Source organism: Scyliorhinus torazame, chromosome 5 (genome assembly GCF_047496885.1).
Source record: "Scyliorhinus torazame isolate Kashiwa2021f chromosome 5, sScyTor2.1, whole genome shotgun sequence".
Taxonomy (NCBI): Eukaryota; Metazoa; Chordata; class Chondrichthyes; order Carcharhiniformes; family Scyliorhinidae; genus Scyliorhinus; species Scyliorhinus torazame.
Genome location: NC_092711.1, coordinates 300,061,736 through 300,077,697, shown reverse-complemented (window position 1 = coordinate 300,077,697; position 15,962 = coordinate 300,061,736). Strand labels below are relative to the sequence as shown.

The window sequence follows — 15,962 nt, the reverse complement described above, 5'->3', positions numbered from 1 at the left end:
TTTATTTTCCTCTTCTAATTTCACGCCTTTTTATGAAACAAAAGTTGAATTTTGATAAGACATACAAAACGCTTGGAAAAAAAAGGTGAAATGGTGGTGGAGGAAAACTAGGTAAAGTAAGGGGCTGTGATATATTGCCATCTATGCTTTGTATGGGGGGATGAAAGTGGTAGGTAAGTTATGGATGAGGTGAGTGATAGCAGAGTATGGTGTGGGTGAATAGATACTTTCATGAGGGGAAGGAGCAAATAGTAATGGGAGTGATGGGAGGGAGGCATGAAAGTTTGGAAAGCAGCTGGGTAAGGAGCCTGAATATCACATTTTCCCATGCATCTTCCATTCCAAATGAACCCTGTAACTGTTCGTGGCTTCTTCTATCACCCCATGCTTATCCATTTGAAAGGTAAGAATAAAATAAAAAGATAAGGAAGAAACAAAGTATGGGACAAGAAGAAGAAAAATTAGGATAAAATCAAAGAAACAGCAGAGACAGACAACAGACAGAGACCATGGGCCGGATTCTCCATCGGGGGGATCCTCCACTTCGTCGGCAGCGCACTCATGCCGACGGATTTTCCGATGGCGTGGGGGTACCCACGTGGGAAACCCCATTGGCAGGCTGCCGGAAAGGAGGATCCCGCTGTCACCAGAAAACGGGTGCGGCGGGACTGAGAATCCCACCCCAGATTCTTCAACAGAACGTGTGTAAATCTTTGGGAGATTGACTAGTATTTACAGAAATAAATTAAATCACTTGAATAAACACTTTGAGAATTCAATTTATACATTGTTTCAAAATATTTTGGAAAAGGGAAAGAAGTTTTAAAATTTTCCCAGGATTAGGAGACACCCTTTTTAAACTCCTGTTGTAGCAAGCTTTCTGGTGACAGATTTTGCAAAATGAATGTGCTGAGATGCCCAGATGTTAGCAAAAGCTGCCTTAAGCTGTTGGAAGGTAAAGAGATCAATCAATCAAGAGATCCAGCAGGTGGTAAAGGCTGAGTCCATCAATGAACTTTGATGAAGGCATGGCATTAAAAAAGTAACAAATTCAATGAATAGATTTGATTGTGAAATATGGAATATTTTGAGTTTATTTTACTTCAACCTAATTTTTGGGATATCAAAAATAACTAAGAAAAAATAGACAATGAAAACAAAATTCAGCAGGTCAAAACATTTGCACCACAATGCCACCCAGTGTAGTCAGTACAGAACTACAAAGTCTCAGGCTACCACATTATTGGCAAAGTTCTGTTGAAAGCACAACACTGAAGGCATTGCCAGATATGAATGATTAATAGGGAGAAAATACAAGGGCTTTGGAATAAAAGGTTTACAGAACCAAACCTTTTTAATATTGTCCAGATATGAAAATCTATAAATTGTCAGTAAAAGCAGTTTCAGAAGCAGTCCACAAAGCTTGGTCAATTTCCCAAGCTATTTTGAGGAAATTGCATTGTTTTTTTAATAAATTTAGAGTACCCAATTCACTTTTTCCAAATAAGGGGCAATTTAGCGTGGCCAATCCACCTACCCTGCACATCTTTGGGTTGTGGGGGTGAAACCCACGCAAGCACGGGAAGAATGTGCAAACTCCACACAGTCAGTGTCCCAGGGCCGGGATCGAACCTGGGACCTCGGCACCGTGAGGCAGCTGTGCTAGCCACTGTGCAGAAATTGCATTGTCAACTATTTTTGGAAAGGCCTATGCTATGTTGGGCTAGAAATTAAGGAGCCAGCTTAGAAACCAAGTATAGACGCACTGAGCTGGATTCTCCGATTTTGAGGCTATGTTCCCACGCCGGCTTGGAAACAATGGCGTTTTACGCCCAAAACAATGGTGTAAAACGGCCACAAATCCTCCGTTTGGATTGGGGCTAACATGCCGGCAGCGTAGAGCACCTTCTCTAGCTGCCGATACAACACAGAGAATTACCGGGTCCATGGCCGCGCATGTGCCCCCCCCCCCACTTGGCCGGCTCGCGTGCCACGGACCATCACCCCACAGTGCCCCAAGCCCCTGATAAATTCTCCCCCTGCCCACAGATCAACCTTTCCCCGACTGTGGCGGTGCTGGACTGAATCCGCAGCCACCACGCTGAGTTCCAGGCGGGTGGGAAACTGCCGTTTGGGGGCGGAGCATCGGGGGGTAGGCCTCAGGCAATGTCCTGAGGCCATCAATACATCGCGCGCCCTAGTCTCGGAGTACGCCGCTTTGGAGGGGACAGAACATCGCGAAAGCGGCGCCGTCCCTGATTTGGTCGGGAACTGTGATTCTCCGGCCAATCGTGAACGCAATTTCGACATCGGCGGCCTGAGAATCCAGCCCCCTGCATGAGAATGGTCAGATCTGAGACTTCTAAGAGGTTCAAGAAACTAAATGCATATAGCAAGCACAGCACTGCAGTTTACCAGCATATGCTGTGTCATCAGAATGCAGAAAAGTTATAATAGCCCTCAAGTAACGAGAGTGCAAATTGTGGGCGCAGATAAAATTAGAGATCCAACTTTAGGAGGGTCTAGTGTCCATGATCAGTTGTCAAGGCCAGGACAGGTGCAATCAGAGTTGGCCATCTGGAGTCTGTGATTTGATTTCATGATTGGGGATGTTGGGAAAGCCAGGATCTGGAATTTGTAATCAGGAGTTGGGGCCTGAAGTCCTCAAACGTAAATGATGGGGTGAAGGTGTCTGGAGTGGTAGAAATGAGGGAGTGGTTGTAAGCAGTGGAAATGAGGTAGTCTTGTGCAATGATCAGGTACTTCAATGTGGGGTTCAGAGGAGAATTCCTGTTCTTGGCTCCAGTCTCAGTTAGGTTACTTACCATCTTGGTTAGTAGGTGTTCAGCAATCTGCTTTCAAGTGAATGAGCAAAACTCTGGAAGATGGGAGTTTACTGCGGGAAAATGTGAACTTTTCCATTTCGGCAGGAAGAATAGAAAAGCAGCTACTTAAGTAGAGATGGAGGGAGTGAATGTTTGTGGAAGGGGTACCAAACGAGCTGCACTGTCCAGGATTGTGTTGGGCTTCTTGAATGTTGTTGGGAGTTGCACTCATCCAGGCAAGTGAAGAGTATTCCACCATATTCCTGACTTTTGCCTTGTAGATGGTGAGTAGGCTTTGGGGTGTCAGGAGGGGAGTTACTCGCCATAGGATTCCCAGCCTCTGACCTGCTCCTGTAGCCATAGTATTTCTATGACTAGTCTAAGTTCCAGGTGAACTGTAACCCCCAGGATGTTGATAGTGGAGGATTCAGCGATGATAATGTCATTGAATGTCAAAAGACGATGGTTAAGATTCCCTCTTGTTGAAGCTGGACATTACCTGGCACTTGTGTGGCACGAATGTTACCTGCCACTTGTCAGCCCAAGCCTGGATATTGTCCAGGTCTTGCTGCATTTGGGCATGGGTTGCTTCAGTATCTGCAGAGTCACAGATGATGTTGAACATTGTGTCATCAGCGAACATCCCCACTTCTGATCTTATGAAGGAGAATCATTGATGAAGCAGCTGAAGATGGTTTGGCCCAGGGCACTACTCCAAGGAATTCCTGCAGTGATGTCCTCATACAGAAATGATTGACCTCCAACCGCCACAACCATCTTCCTTTTTGCTCGGTATGACTCCAACCATCAGAGTGTCTCTTTCTCTCTCTCATCTCCTCCCCCCCCCCCCCCCCCCCCCCCCCCCGCGCCATCCCCACCTCCCCCAATTCCTGTTAACTCCTTGGTGTGGGCACAGGCTAGGGCCTGTCATACTTGGTCAAATGCTGCCTTGATATCAAGAGCAGTCACTCTCACCTCACCTCTACCATTCAGCGCTTTGATCCCTGTTCAAACAAAGGCTCTAATGATGTTAGGAGCTGAGTGACCTTGGCGAAACCCAAACTGAGGGTCAGTATGCAGGTTGTTGCAAGTAAATATCGCTTGATGATGCTGCTGATGAAGCCATCCATCACTTTACTGATGATCGCGAGTAGATTGATGGGGCGGGTAATTGTTGGATTGGATATTTCACGTTTCTTCTGTACAGACATACCTGGGCAATTTTCCACATTGCCGGGTAGATGCCAGTGCTGGAGCTTTACAGGAATAGCTTGGCTAGGGACAGGGCAAGTTCTGGAGCACAAGTCTTCAGTACTGTTGTTGAATCTGGTCAGGACCCATATCCTTTGAAATAGCCAATACCTTCAGCCATTTCTTGATATTACATGGTGTGAATCGAATTGGCTGAAGATTGACATCTGTGATGCTGGGGATCTCCGGAGGAGGCCAAGGTGGCTCATTCACTTGGTACTTCTGACTGACGATTGTTGCGAATGCTCAGCCTTGTCTTTTACACTGATGTGCTGGGCTCCTCCATCATTGAGGATGGGGATATTTGTGGAGCCTTCTCCTCCATTGAGTTGTTTAATTGTTCACGACCCTTCACGACTGAATATAGCAGTACTGCACAGCTTACACATGATCCATTGATTGTGGAATTGCATAGCTCTGTCTAGTACTTGCTGCTTCTGCTGTTTTGAATGCACGTATTCGTGTGTTGTAGCTTCACCAGGTTGACACCTCATTTTTAGGTATTTCTGATGTTCCTGATATGTACATAAGCACTCATTAAACCAGAGTTGTTTCCCTCGCTTGGTGGTGTGGCCATCTAAAATGGCCGCCTGCAAAAGGGTAATGGGAGTTGTGGTCAAGTTGGGACACAGACAGTGCACAGCCCATGTGTATTGTGCAAAGGAAAAACCAGACCGAACTGAAACCTGCACCTGTTAAAGGTCAATCACCAATTTCCCCAGGACAATAGACTCAAATCCAAGGAATAGCAACAGTAGCAGACTTCCCGGCGCCGCTCCCCCTTATTTGGAAAGGCATACACACTTGGAACAATAACGACTAGGATCCGCCCAGCCATCAAGGTACCCGCCCCTAAGTGGCCGGTATCGATCAGAGTGATTGAGACACTATCGATCCATTGGACCCTGAGTTAACCCCGCCAAATGGGCGTGAAAGAGCAGGATAAGAAGCCCTCCGCACTAGGGATCAGTCTTTTTGGGGCTCGGCCTGTGCCCACACCAACTGCAGCTTAACAACCAGCCAAGTTCAAGACCCACGATCACTACCTGAGAGAGATATGAGCCGCAGCTGAGACGAACCTGACGATTTCCAGCCAACACACGTGGGGACTCAGATAAAGGCCTTATCTACCCGCACAGAGCCGGTCATCCAAACGTTAAGTAAAGGTCATCTTAGTTGATAGGTGTAGTTTAATATGTAGCCGCGTGTATCATTGCACAGAGAGATAAGTCTTGAGTTCAATAATAAACTGTCCTTTGAACTAACATACTATTTTGTGTGGTCATTTGGTCAATACAAGAAACATACTCGCTGCTTGTGGTTTGATAATAAAAGTGGCAACATTTATTGGCGACCCTGATGGGATCTCGATTAGAAGTGACTTTGTTACTCCGAGAGAGCCCACAACTTTGAATTAAATTGGAAAAGGGAAAAAAGAAACCACAAGTGCAAGTTTCGTATCGACCAAATAACCGAATTTCAGAAGTGTGCACTAACCGCATGCGTAACTAACAGGGAAGGGCAAGGTAAACTTGCATGCAAATCTAGAGGGATTGTGAACCGGAATATAGCCGTAAGCCAGACCCGTTTGTTTGATCGACTCCTTATCCCTCCTGTTCCAAATTAAAAGTAGAGAAGAAATGGCAGCGCAATTAGTGGAGAAGATGATGAATCCACAACTCGAGGTTACAGTAGTTGATAAGTCAGAGCAGTGCCCCGTATGGGAGGATGTGTTAAGGAAGTATTTAAAGGGGAAAAGGATGGCACCTTTGGTCGAATCTTCGTGCAAACACTGAGACAGGTCCAGAAATGATAGGACAGACTTGGTGGGAGAATCTTTGTGAGATATATAAGAAAAATGCAGTAAAGTTTAGAAAGCCAATGGCAATAGTGTGCTGCTTGGCACAGTTGCGAGGCACCGAGGAGGTCGTAGAGACACTCCGTGGTCAGTTAAGAGAGCAGGAGGAAGAAAATAGGAGAAACAGTGAGGAACTCTGGGAGATGTTAGCCGTTAAGGAAAGGGAAATCACCGATGTTAAATGCGCCCACTAGTCCTGTATAGTGCACCTTAGCAGCTTTCAGACCCAGTATGACAAGGCCTATCAAGACACACAACGTGCGGTCTTGGTAAGAGAGGAGACTGAACAAAATGTCACTCAATTAACAAACAAATGTGCCGACTTGCAGGCAGCTTTAAGAGCGCTCCACCAGGCCTCTAAGGAGCAAAAGCAAAGTACCGCTGATCACACTAAGTGCCAGCGAGAGATAAACAGACTCCAATCGTTACTTTTGGTTCAGAATGTTTTTATGTGTACCTTCTCAACAGCAGAGAAAGAGGAGGAGGAGATGGCCGATTGGGCAGTTAAAAGAAAGCGCGCACATATATGTAGAGAGAACTTAAGGTCAAAAGCAACCACCACCCATCGCAAAAAGAAAAGCACCAGCAGCCCCGACTGAACAGATAGCACCAACCCCCACATGTAGTGAAACTGCCCCAGCACCCATGAATCTGGTCACTACAGAAAGAAGGATAGGGAATGCCATAGGTCCATCTATCACCTGCACCACCCCGCTCACGATAACCCAGTTAAGGGACACCTTCAATAAGATAACACCATTTGAACCCACTGCAGACCTGCATAGCTTCTTTGAGGAGGTGTGTCAACTAAAGGTTTGTATGGTTTAGATGAGAGGGAGGAAGTGAAATTAATAGTAATGAGCCTTAGCCAGTCAGTAAGATCAGCATTACCTGAACCCCAAAATGTAGGAGAAACCCTAGATGAAATGAAGGACTCCATATTAGCTGCTATTGGGTATAATAAAGGGGACACAGTAGAAGGTCTAAACAAATGTAGGCAAAAAAAAGGAGAGTACCTAACGGCCTTTGCCGGTCGCCTCTGGATCCATTTCAAAGCGTTTTTTGGCAAATTAAACCGTGCTAACCAAAATGATGAAACCCTAAATGGTCCCGAACCCTAGTTTCGCATGCAGCAGAAGTAGGTAAAAGGGCTTGTACAAACGATGACCCGGCAGATCACACACATAATGAGGCATGGGTACTCAGACGTCTCTCTAGGGCATGGGAACAGTCACTACAGGACCAGACAGATCATAATGGATTAGAAGGCACCATGCACCCAGTTAGACCTAGTTATGAACCCGCATGGAAAAATGAGGATAGGAGGGAGGAACAGTACCCCAGAGAACAGTATCCCAAAGCACAAGCTTCACCCCACGTGCCACAAGGGTCATGTTACAACTGTGGCCAGTCAGGACACTTCGTCCGAGATTGCAGGAGACCCCCATCACCAGCTAGACCAGCCCCCAGATATGAACTAGAACACCACCCACACCAGCTAGAAGGTTCCAGCTGCCCCATGCACACTGTGAGCGTTTACCCGCCACTTCTTATGGCAGGGACACCTCAGCAATGCCACTTCATTTTTGTTTCTCTCTTCCTTCCTCTCTTCTTCGGTTACACTACACCAACTCCCTATGCTAGTTACACACCAAGCCAAATGTGAGTGTGGCTAAGATATATATAAAACTGGTCACCCTAAAGTTCAGCTGGTTAAGCGAAGCCTCAACCTCCCATGGTTGTGATTTAAGATGGAGACTGGTCAAAGAAAGTGTCCGCCCACTCCAAACATCAACCACACATGCTGTGAGATTCTTGAACACTGAATTCTGCACTTTAAATTTGCATTTCTGGTTACTCTCCAAAATTTATTATTGAAAAGAAAATGGGGGAGTTACACATGGTGACAATCATAAAGGGTAATTGGGATCAGAGAGAAAGACCAATAAATACAGATGTTAACCAAAGATAATAACACAATACTATGCTTGATTCCCTAGGAATACACAGAAAAGACACGGAAGACAGACAACATACGGAATGAACCCAGGACTCATACGCTTCACACTGATCATCGCTGGATTTGATGAAATCCGTGGGTGGGAGTGGGGAAGATCTCGGAAATTTACCAGGTGATGCAGGAGGAGGAGGAGGCCTCGGTGGTGGAGTTGAAAGGTAAGTGGGAGGAGGAGTTGGGAGAGGAGATCGAAGAGGGGACGTGGGCAGATGCCCTAGGGAGGGTGAACTCTTCCTCTTCATGCGCGAGGCTCAGCCTCATACAGTTTAAGGTGCTACACAGGGCACACATGACCGGGACAAGGATGAGCAGGTTCTTTGGGGGTGAGGACAGGTGTGTTAGGTGCTCAGGGAGCCCAGCAAATCACACCCATATGTTCTGGGCATGCCCAGCACTGGAGGAATTTTGGAAGGGCGTAGCAAGGACGGTGTCGAGGGTGGTAGGATCCAGGGTCAAACCGGGCTGGGGGCTCGCAATATTTGGGGTGGCAGAGGAGCCGGGAGTGCTGGAGGCGAAAGAGGCCGGAATTCTGGCCTTTGCGTCCCTGGTAGCCCGGCGAAGGATTTTCCTTCAGTGGAAAGATACGAGGCCCCCAAGCGTGGAATCCTGGATCAGCGATATGGCAGGGTTCATTATATTGGAGAGGGTGATATTCGCCTTGAGAGGGTCGGTACAAGGGTTCTTTAGGCGGTGGCAACCGTTCTTAGACTTTCTGGCAGAACGATAGACATTGGTCAATGGTAGCAGCAGCTCGGGGGGTGGGGGGGGGGGGGGTTACTTTATTTTTGTTTATGTTATTTACACTGGAAGGGTCTGAGGGGGTGTGTACACCTGTTGTCTTAAGTCGGGGTGTTAATGTTAATTTATTATTTAGGTACGGGGGGGAGGGGTTTGGGGGTTTGCTTTTTTAGATTGTGTTTTGTACTTAACCCTGTTGGGTTCTTTTTTCTTTCTCATTTTGTTATTGATATTTTATGAAAACCTTTAATAAAAATTATTTTTTAAAAAAGGATTTGATGAAATCCGAGCACAACAAAACTTGAACTTATTATGGTTCGCTCCGCCAAGTGCAGGGGAATGTGAGGACGGTATTTTATGGGTAAAACCCAAAGAAGCATCCTATTTGGGTGTAATAATCCAGGGGCAATGTACAAAAGGCCCAACAGAAACACATTTGCATGCTACATTAGCACAACTGGAAAAGGGGATTGGTGGGAACTTATGAATGAAGGGTGCCCCAAAATTGGATGATTAAAGAGAAGCTCAGGGAACACATTAGGGATCGGACAAAATTGCCCCGGGACACCCACTAAAGGTAACTTGGTATTGCACACAATTAGCCCCCAACACCACTACTCCACAGACCACCTTTAGCCAGGACACCACCCAGCAACTGTTAGAGATCGAGACCAAAACCCCAACCTGATGGGAAAACTTTGCAAAATGGAACCTCCATCTCCTACGTAGTCGAGACCCTTCTCCTGATTGCAGTAATATATATTATCATCCTCCCATTCCAACTCCATAAATGGAAGGCAAAAGCATCCCGCCCCCAGATATACACGGTCCGAGCCCCCCTTTTTGGAATTCAATAAAAACCCAAAGTATCCTAGGAATGACAATTTATAAGCGAATGTAATAACTGCTGCTAAAATGAGCCATTTTGTGTTTTCTTTTAGTTGTAAGGATAAGTAGAATGAATGAGGTGCTGCTGCTTTAAATCTTGTGGTGTAAATAAAAGTTATTTACTGTGTGAGCATGCAGCATGAGAGTAGGTTAGCTTAGAAAGGTTAGTTAGAAATTAACTTTGATGACTTCCGGTTGAGGTGATGCCTAGCTAGCCGCACGCTTCGGCAGCTCCAGCTCCGGCCAGACCTTCGGGCTCTTTTAAGAGCCCCAACGGGGAATTTTTCGACGACGCAACCTGGTGTGGGGTGTGTGAGAAGGGAGTCCCCCCCAAACGAAGGAGGAAAAAACCGGCGGCGGCGGCTGCAGCACGAGGAATCGTCGACCAAAGGGTCAGAAAGAGAGAAGTACAAGATGGAGGCGGAGAAAGCGCAGGCGACATGGGGGCCTGAGCAGGATGAAATTGTGAGACGGTGCGTGGAGCTGCTGAAGAGGGAGGTGCTGACCCCGTTGCTACAGGCAATTGAGGGGCTCAAGGAGACATTAAAGACCCAGGAGACAGAGCTCCGCGTGGTGGAGCAGAAGGTGACAGATATTGAGGACGAGATCCTGGGCCTGGCGGTTAAGACACAGACGCACGAGGCACTTCATAAAAAGTGTACTGAAAGGATCGAAGCTCTAGAAAATGGAGCGCGAAGGAAGAACCTTCGGATATTGGGTCTCCCTGAGGGTGTGGAAGGAGTGGACTGTGGAGCGTACGCAAGTACGATGCTGAGCTCACTGATGGGTGCTGAGGCCCCTACGGGCCCCTTGGAGGTGGAGTGGGCAAATCGGATTCCGGCGAGAAGCCCAAAAGCGGGAGAACCACCCAGGGCGATAATCGTGCGATTTTACCGCCTTAAGGATAGAGAAGAGGTCCTGAGATGGGCTAAAAGGGTGCGGAGTAGCAGATGGGAGAATGCAATGGTACGGGTATACCAGGATTGGAGTGCGGAGGTGGCGAGAAGGAGGGCGAGCTTCAACCGAGCCAAAGAGGTGTTGCATAAAAGGAAGGTGAAGTTCGGGATGCTGCAGCCGGCAAGATTATGGGTCACGTATCAGGAGAGACACCATTATTTCGAGACGGCGGAGGAAGCATGGACCTTCATCAAAGAAGAGAAATTGGATCGGAACTGAGGGACTGATGCTGCAGGAAATGTTATTGTTAATGTTATGGTTGAAGTTATTTGGTTGAAGTAAATTGGGAAGGGGGGAGACATTGGGGAAATGTGGGCGCCGGTGAGGGGGGAAAGACGGGACATAGTTGGAGAATGGGGAAGGGGAGGGGGAGGGGAAGGGGAGCTGCGCCATAAGAGGCGGGTCAGGTAAAGGGATGTTCCCGCGCCAGAAAGAATAAGGCGGGAAGACAGGCGCAAGGCGGATGGGAGTTCCCCACACGGGGGGGTCGAGGAGTGAGCAGGAGTAGCCGGGGTCAGTTGAAGTCAGCTGACTTACGGAAGTAATATGGGGGGAGCAATCATGCTAGAAAGAGATCTAGCGGGGAGGGGGGGAGGGAGGGGGAGGGGGGACAACTGGGTTGCTGCTGCGGAAATCCAAAAGGAAATGGCTAAAGAGTGGGTGGGCGGGGATGGTTTGCGACGCTGGGGGAGCGAGCGGGAGCGCGGAGGCGGGATATGGGACTGGCCTAGAGAAGGTAATGGCTAGTCGACACGGGAGGGGGGCAGATAGCCCCCTAGTGAGGCTGATCACGTGGAATGTGAGAGGCCTGAACGGACCGATAAAAAGGGCCCGAGTGCTCGCGCATTTGAAAGGACTAAGGGCAGACGTGGTTATGCTCCAAGAGACGCACCTAAAGGTGGCGGACCAAGTTAGGCTAAGGAAAGGATGGGTGGGACAGGTGTTCCACTCAGGACTGGACGCAAAGAATAGAGGGGTGGCCATTTTGGTGGGGAAACGGGTAGCATTTGAAGCAAAGAACATCGTAGCAGATAGCGGAGGTAGATATGTAATGGTGAGTGGCAGGCTGGAGGGAATGGAGGTCGTGTTGGTTAATGTGTATGCCCCAAACTGGGACGATGCGGGATTTATGAGATGGATGCTGGGGCGTATACCGGACCTGGAGGTAGGAAACTTGATTTTAGGAGGGGACTTTAATACGGTGCTGGACCCGGGGCTAGATAGATCCAGCTCAAGGACCGGAAGAAGGCCGGCAGCGGCCAAGGTACTTAAGGGGTTTATGGACCAAATGGGGGGAGTGGATCCATGGCGATTTCTTAGACCTAGGGCTAGGGAGTTTTCCTTCTTCTCCCATGTCCATAAAGTGTACTCCCGGATAGATTTTTTTGTTTTGGGAAGGTCATTGATCTCTAGGGTGGAAGAAGCTGAGTACTCAGCCATAGCGGTTTCGGATCATGCCCCACATTGGGTGGACCTGGAATTAGGAGAGGAAAGGGAGGAGAGAACACTCTGGCGATTAGATGTGGGACTGATGGCGGATGAGGGAGTGTGTGCAAGAGTGCGGGGGTGTATTGAGAGATACCTGGAGGTCAATGACGACGACGAGGTCCCTGTGGGAGTGGTATGGGAAGCACTAAAAGCGGTGGTCAGAGGAGAGCTGATCTCCATTGGGGCCCACAAAAGGAAAACAGAGGCCAAGGAAAGGGAAAGATTACTGGGGGAGATTTTAAGGGTGGATAGGGAATTTGCAGAGACCCCGGAGGAGGAATTGTACAGGGAGAGGAGACGACTCCAGACGGAATTTGACCTTCTGACCACCAGAAAGGCGGAGGTACTGTGGAGGAAGGCACAGGGGAGGAGGTATGAATATGGGGAAAAGGCTAGTCGCCTGTTGGCTCATCAATTGCGAAGGAGGGCAGCAGCGAGGGAGATAGGAGGAATTAGAGACGAAAGGGGAGACATGGTGCGAAGGGCAGGAAAGATAAATGAGGTGTTCAAGACCTTCTATGAGGAACTGTATAGGTCTCAACCCCCAGAGGGAGAGGAGGGGATGCGGCAGTTCCTGGACCAATTGAGGTTCCCGAAAGTGGAGGATCGGGGGGTGGTAGGCCTGGGGGCACCAATTGGGGTGGACGAGGTTATTAAGGGACTGGGAAGCATGCAAGCAGGGAAGGCCCCAGGACCAGACGGGTTCCCGGTGGAGTATTACAGAAAATATGTGGACTTGTTGGCCCCGTTGATGGTGAGGACGTTCAATGAGGCCAGGAAAGGGGGGACTCTACCCCCGACGATGTCGGAGGCGACGATATCGGTAATTTTGAAGAGGGATAAAGATCCGTTGCAGTGCGGGTCCTATAGACCCATTTCATTATTGAACGTGGACGCCAAATTGTTGGCAAAGGTACAGGCATCGAGGATAGAGGACTGTGTCCCGGGGGTGGTGCACGAAGACCAGACAGGGTTCGTAAAAGGGAGACAACTGAATGTTAACGTGCAACGACTATTAGGGGTGATAATGATGCCCCCAGTGGAGGGGGAGGCAGAGATAGTGGCGGCAATGGACGCAGAGAAGGCATTTGATAGGGTGGAGTGGGAGTATTTATGGGAAGTGTTAAGGAGGTTTGGGTTTGGGAACGGGTTTATTAGCTGGGTTAGACTTCTTTATGGGGCTCCAACGGCAAGCGTAGTTACAGGTCGACATAGATCGGAGTATTTCCGACTATATAGGGGAACAAGACAGGGATGCCCGCTGTCTCCATTGTTGTTCGCGTTGGCGATTGAACCTCTGGCCATGGCGTTGAGAGACTCCAGGAAATGGAGAGGGGTGATTAGAGGGGGAGAAGAACACCGAGTCTCGTTATACGCGGATGACCTATTGTTATACGTGTCGGACCCAGCGGGGGGGATGATAGAGGTTATGCGAATTTTGAGGGGGTTCGGGGATTTCTCGGGGTATAGGCTAAACATGGGGAAGAGTGAATTATTTGTGATACATCCAGGGGACCAGAGCAGAGAGATAGAAGGCTTGCCTCTAAGGAAAGTGGAAAGAAACTTCCGATACCTGGGGATTCAGATCGCTAGGAGCTGGGGAACCTTGCACAGACTTAATCTGACACGGTTGGTAGAACAAATGGAGGAGGACTTCAAGAGGTGGGACATGCAGCCTCTATCGCTGGCGGGCAGGGTGCAAGCAATTAAGATGATGGTCCTCCCGAGGTTCTTATTTGTATTTCAATGTCTCCCTATACTAATCACCAAGACCTTTTTTAATAAAATAGACAGGAGCATCACGAGCTTCGTGTGGGCAGGGAAAGTTCCGAGAGTAAGGAGGGGGTTCCTTCAGCGTAGAAGGGACAGAGGAGGATTGGCACTACCGAACTTGGGCGATTACTATTGGGCCGCCAATGTGGCAATGATACGTAAATGGATGATGGAGGGTGAGGGAGCGGCGTGGAAAAGACTGGAGAGAAAGTCCTGTAAAGGGACGAGTTTAGAGGCGCTGGTGACGGCGCCGCTACCGATCTCACCTAAAAAGTTTACTACGAACCCGGTGGTGGCGGCAACATTGAATATCTGGGGACAGTGGAGGCGACAGAGAGGGGTGCGGGGAGCCCTGGTGGGGTCCCCAATCAGGAACAACCATAGGTTCGCCCCAGGAAGAATGGATGGAGGATTTCAGAGCTGGTACCAGTTGGGAATTAGGAGGGTGGGAGATTTATTTAGAGATGGGACTTTTGCGAGCTTGGGAGCATTGGAGGAAAAGTATAAGTTGCCCCTGGGAAATTTCTTGAGATATATGCAGGTGAGGGCGTTTACTAGACAACAGGTGAGGGAATTTCCGTTGCTCCCGACACAGGGGATACAGGACAGGGTGCTTTCAGGGGTGTGGGTAGGAGAGGGCAAGGTGTCAGAGATTTACCGAGAGATGAGGGAAGAGGGGGAGGAGTCGGTGGGCGAACTAAAAGGAAAGTGGGAAGAAGAACTAGGGGAGGAGATAGAGGAGGGTATGTGGGCTGATGCCCTAAGCAGGGTAAATTCCTCTTCCTCATGCGCCAGGCTTAGCCTGATTCAATTTAAGGTGCTACATAGAGCACACATAACGGGAGCAAGATTGAGCAGGTTCTTTGGAGTGGAGGACAAATGTGGGAGGTGTGGCGGGAGCCCGGCAAACCACGCACATATGTTTTGGGCGTGCCCGGCACTGGAAGGGTATTGGAAGGGAGTGACGGGAGTGATTTCGCGGGTGGTGAAGGCCCGGGTCAAACCAGGCTGGGGGTTAGCTCTATTTGGAGTTACGGAAGAGCCGGGAGTGCAGGAGGCGAAAGAGGCCGACGTTGTGGCCTTTGCGTCCCTAGTAGCCCGGCGCAGGATCCTACTCATGTGGAAGGAGGCGAAACCCCCCGGACTGGAGGCCTGGGTAAGTGATATGGCGGGGTTCATTAAACTGGAGCAGATAAAGTTTGCCCTGAGAGGATCGGCTCAAGGGTTCACCAGGCAGTGGCAGCCATTTCTCGACTACCTAGGGGAACGTTGGAGGGAAGACAGATGACCAGCAGCAGCAACCCAGGGGGAAGGGGGGGGGGGGGGTTTAGTTTAGTTTAGGTCAAAGATAAAGGGGTTTTGTTACTTGTGTATTGTTAAAAATTTCTGTATTGTTATTGTTGCGTTTGCTTTGTAAGAGGGGAAAAATTGTTTAGGAAAAAAATTTCAATAAAACATATTTTAAAAAAAAGAAATGAACTTTGATATGAATTTAATTGAAAGATAAAATAATAATTAGCAATGTATTTAATTTGATAAACTGTATGTAATATGAATGAATTAGATAGAACTGTGCAATGAATTTTTGGATAGAGTAGAGTAGGACCTGAACTGACTGACAGGTGGCCAGCACAAACAAGGTAGACATGGGCTTGAGTTTGTGATCCACCAAGCTTCGCGTTCAGGATCAAGAGGACGGATATGTGGCCATTTAAAATGGCCGCCTGCAAAGGGTAATGGGAGTTGTGGTCAAGCTGGGACACAGACAGTGCACAGCCCCTGTGTATTGTACAAAGGAAAAAGCCGACGGAACTGAAACCTGCACCTGTTAAAGGTCAATCACCAATTTCCCCAGGACAATAGATTCAAATCAAGGAATAGCAACAGTAGCAGACGTCCCAGCGCCGCTCCCCCTTATTTAGAAAGGCATACACACTTGGAACAATAACGACTAGGACCCACCCAGCCATCAAGGTACCCGCCCCTAATTGGCCGGTATCGATCAGAGTGATTGAGACTCTATCGATCCATTGGACCCTGAGTTAACCTCGCCCAAAAGGGTGCGAAACAGAAGGATAAGAAGCCCTGCGCACTAGGGATCGGTCTTTTTTGGGATCGGCCTGTGCCCACACCAACTGCAGCATAACGACCAGCCAAGTTCAAGACC

General features: G+C 48.6%; 1 protein-coding gene and 1 long non-coding RNA gene across 5 annotated transcripts in view; one reads left to right on the top strand and one right to left on the bottom strand.

The window, feature by feature from the left end:
* ar (androgen receptor) overlaps nucleotides 1-15,962 on the bottom strand; it is a 549,391-nt gene that overhangs the window by 502,838 nt on the left and 30,591 nt on the right. The gene's annotated exons all lie outside the window — the stretch shown is intronic.
* The window catches only part of LOC140421242 (uncharacterized), a 113,299-nt gene that overhangs the window by 70,408 nt on the left and 26,929 nt on the right, over nucleotides 1-15,962 (top strand). Inside the window, exon 2 of the long non-coding RNA XR_011946697.1 lies at nucleotides 7,935-8,109. This is a non-coding gene — a long non-coding RNA (uncharacterized lncRNA). The remainder of the gene's footprint in view (nucleotides 1-7,934; nucleotides 8,110-15,962) is intronic.